This window comes from Lathyrus oleraceus, chromosome 7, assembly GCF_024323335.1.
Source record: "Lathyrus oleraceus cultivar Zhongwan6 chromosome 7, CAAS_Psat_ZW6_1.0, whole genome shotgun sequence".
NCBI lineage: Eukaryota > Viridiplantae > Streptophyta > Magnoliopsida > Fabales > Fabaceae > Lathyrus > Lathyrus oleraceus.
The window spans coordinates 17072663-17076394 of record NC_066585.1 but is presented as its reverse complement, the minus strand read 5'-3'; positions in this window follow the sequence as shown (position 1 = coordinate 17076394).

Genomic DNA, 3732 nt, shown 5'->3' with positions numbered 1-3732 from the left:
CGAAATCACATGTCCAAGAAAACTTACTTCACTCAACCAAAATTCACATTTAGAGAGTTTAACAAACAACTTCCTCTCTTTCAACACCGATAACACAACCTTCAAATGCTCTGCATGATCCTCTTCGCCCTTGGAATAAATCAATATATCATCGATGAACACAACTACAAACTTATCCAGATAATCATGAAAGATTCTATTCATATACTCCATAAATACACCAGGTGCATTCGTCACCCCAAACGGCATCACAGAGTACTCGTAGTGATTGTACCTTGTCCTAAAAGCAGTCTTCTGAATATCCTCAGCCTTTACACGAATCTGATGATACCCAGACCTCAAATCAATTTTGCTAAACACACAAGCTCCAACCAGCTGATCCATCAGATCGTCAATCCTCGGAAGTGGATACTTGTTCTTAATCGTCACTTTATTCAGTTGTCTATAATCAACACATAATCTCATAAAACCTTCTTTCTTCTTGACCAATAGCACAGGTGCACCCCACGGCGACACACTAGGACGAATAAACTTCTTCTCGAGTAAGTCTTCAAGTTGACTCTTCAACTCTTTCAACTCAGGAGCGGACATTCGATAGGGAGCCATCGATACAGGACTAGTTACAGGAACTAAATCAATCGAAAACTCGACCTCTCGTTCCGGCGGTAAATCACTTATATCTTCCGGAAATACCTCCGCAAATTCACAAACTATTGGCAGTTCTTCGATCGTCCTCTTCTCACGAATATCCAAAGTTGCCAACAACATAAACAACTCGGCACCATCTTGCACCGATTCATCAACTTGCTTAGCAGACATACACCAATCTTCCTTAGCATCAACCTCAGGAAAAATAATCGTCTTCTCGAAACAGTTGATATACACCCGGTTAACTTTTAACCAATTCATACCCAAAATCACGTCGAGTTGCTCTAACGGAAGACAAACTAAATCAATTCCAAAATCCCTACCAAATATACTCAACGGACAATTCAAACACACATAGGAAGTAGGAACAGAACCCATAACAGGTGTATCAATAATCATACTTCTACGCATATCAGATAATATGAGATTCAGCCTCTTAGCACAATCCAAAGAAATGAAAGAATGTGTTGCACCGGTATCAATAATGGCAATCAAAGGTGTACCATTAATAAAGCACGTACCTTGGATTAGTCTATCATCGATAGTGGTCTCCGCACCAGACAATGCAAACACCTTTCCCTTCACTTGCTCCTTCTTCGGCTTATCACATTGCGAACTAATGTGACCTTTCTCACCACAGTTGAAACAAGTTACGTTCGAACCAACCCTACACTGGTTTGCTCTGCGACCCATCCTGCCACAATTGAAACACTTCCCAGAATCTCTACTACACTCCGCAGCACGATGGCCTTCCACACCATATTTGAAGCACTTAAGTGGAATAGAAGATACTCCCCCACTTGGCTTCTTGCCAACGCTAGATTGTCTCCTCTTTTCATCATATGGTTTTCCCCGATCTTTGTTTTTCCCCTTCAGACTCTTGTAGACAGAAGCACCCTCCCTACTATCCTCGTCATAAATCCGGCTCTTGTTAACCAATTCTGTAAAACGAGTAATCTGTTGGTAACCAATGGCCTTCTTGATATCATGTCTCAAGCCATTCACAAACTTCAAACATTTAGATCTCTCAGCATTAGCAGTATTGTAATGAGGGCAATACTTGATAAGCTCCTGAAATCTAGCAGCATAATCAGCAACGGTACCATTTCCTTGCTTCAATTCAAGGAACTCCACCTCTTTCTTCCCACGACAATCTTCTGGGAAATAGTTCTCCAAGAAGGTATCACGGAAAAGAGTCCAAGTAAATTCAATGTTGTCTTCTTTGAACCTCTGAAGAGTGTTATTCCACCAATCTTCAGCTTCCTTCTCAAGCATGTGGGTACTGTCGCATTCGCGAAAAACAACCGGCGAGCAAAACAAAACAAACAGAGCCGGCACCGTGTGTTATTTATCCCAAAAGAGGGAAAGGAAACGCTTGAAGTAAACATGGAAAAGACATGGTCTCGCGACCAAAGAGAGATGGGATCGGGAGTCGGTTATGCGAAGGGAAGGTATTAGCACCCCTACGCATCCGTCGTACTCGACGGGATCCACGCTCAAAAGAATAGAAGAAATGTTGCTAAGCACTGCTCAAAAGAATGCACACACACACTGGAAACCACACAGATGGGAAAAGGGGGAACGGGCTCGCTAGGATATCGCATCCTATGCCTACATATCTCATTTGGAATGAGAATCAGAGCTACCGTAGTTCGGCTCACGCACGCCAAACAAAACACACACAAGAAACCGACTGCCAATCGATGGGCTTACGTCAGACTCCACACACACAGGGAAACATGGAAACCGAATGCCAATCGCTGGACTTACATCAGACTCCGAACCAACAAACACACACAGGAAACCAACTGCCAATCGCTGGACTTACGTCAGACTCCACACAAACAAACACCAATAGGATACGGAATTCCAATCGTTGGTCTTACATCCATCTCCTATCACACACAAGACGAATAACAACCAAACAAGTTAATAGGGAGTCTGGAACTCGAGCCTAATAAATGTCAAGCAAACACACACAAAAGAAAAAAGGGTGCCCAGAGAGATCTCGCACGATCTCCTGCCTACATACCTCATCTGGTATGAGGATCAGGGCAACGTAGTTCCCCTTAACAGGGGAGAAACTTTCTCCTAACCAGAGACTGGGAAATGACAAACTAAAAGGGAGACTGACTCGAGCCTAATAGTTATCATGTAATCCACCATGGTCCTAGGTTGAGGTTTCTATCTAACTTGCACAGGCAGCAAGCTATCCTAAACAGCACAGGCAAAGCAAACATACACACAATTAGCACACACTATATACAAACAAAGTGGGCTCACACAAGGTTAGGCTGTGAAACACAAGCCAACTGGAATCGGGTGTAGTTAGCTCTTAACCCTAACATTAAGAGTTAGGGTGAAGCAGATGAAATGGGAAGTGAGGGTAAGACCTCACAACTCTTATCCCTGGCCTGGGAGAGCTTCAGACAAATGAAAGTGGGAGTTCAGAAAGTTGGAACTCCTCTCCACATATGACTGACACAACAAAGATCTTGGGTTAATATCCACAATGCATGAACACAAGGTGTGTGAGCAAAGTGGATGACACACTGAATAGCAGGAGATGGACTACACATCTCTTTTATCTGCCAATTGCCTTATCAAAGGACTTTTCCTGCTTGGCACAAAAGTAAACATTCACAAGCATTGCCTCTTAAGGAGGGCTTCAGACAGGTGCCTGCCCAAGTAACAGGACAGGTCTTCCAGACTACATGAAGTCAAGAATTATACCTCACTAGTTAAGCAACCAAGCAAAAGCAAGTTCAAAATGAACTTAAGCAACTTATGCACCTGTGGAAACATCAAACAAATCAGTTCAACTGTACAGACCAACAGACAATCATGAATATCAAACAGTCAAACCCAATGAGCAAAGGCATAAGCCAACAAGTCAAACTCAAATGAGTTAACAACCCTACAAAACACACAAGGTTAGTGGTCACAAGTAAACATCAAAGGCTCAAGTGATAGAGCATCAACAACTATGGAACTTGAGTGCTCAACCTGAAATCAAAGCTCAAAGATGAGACAAACCACTAGGTCAAGGCCTAGGGTCAAAGATGGAGAAAAAATCCAAAACAG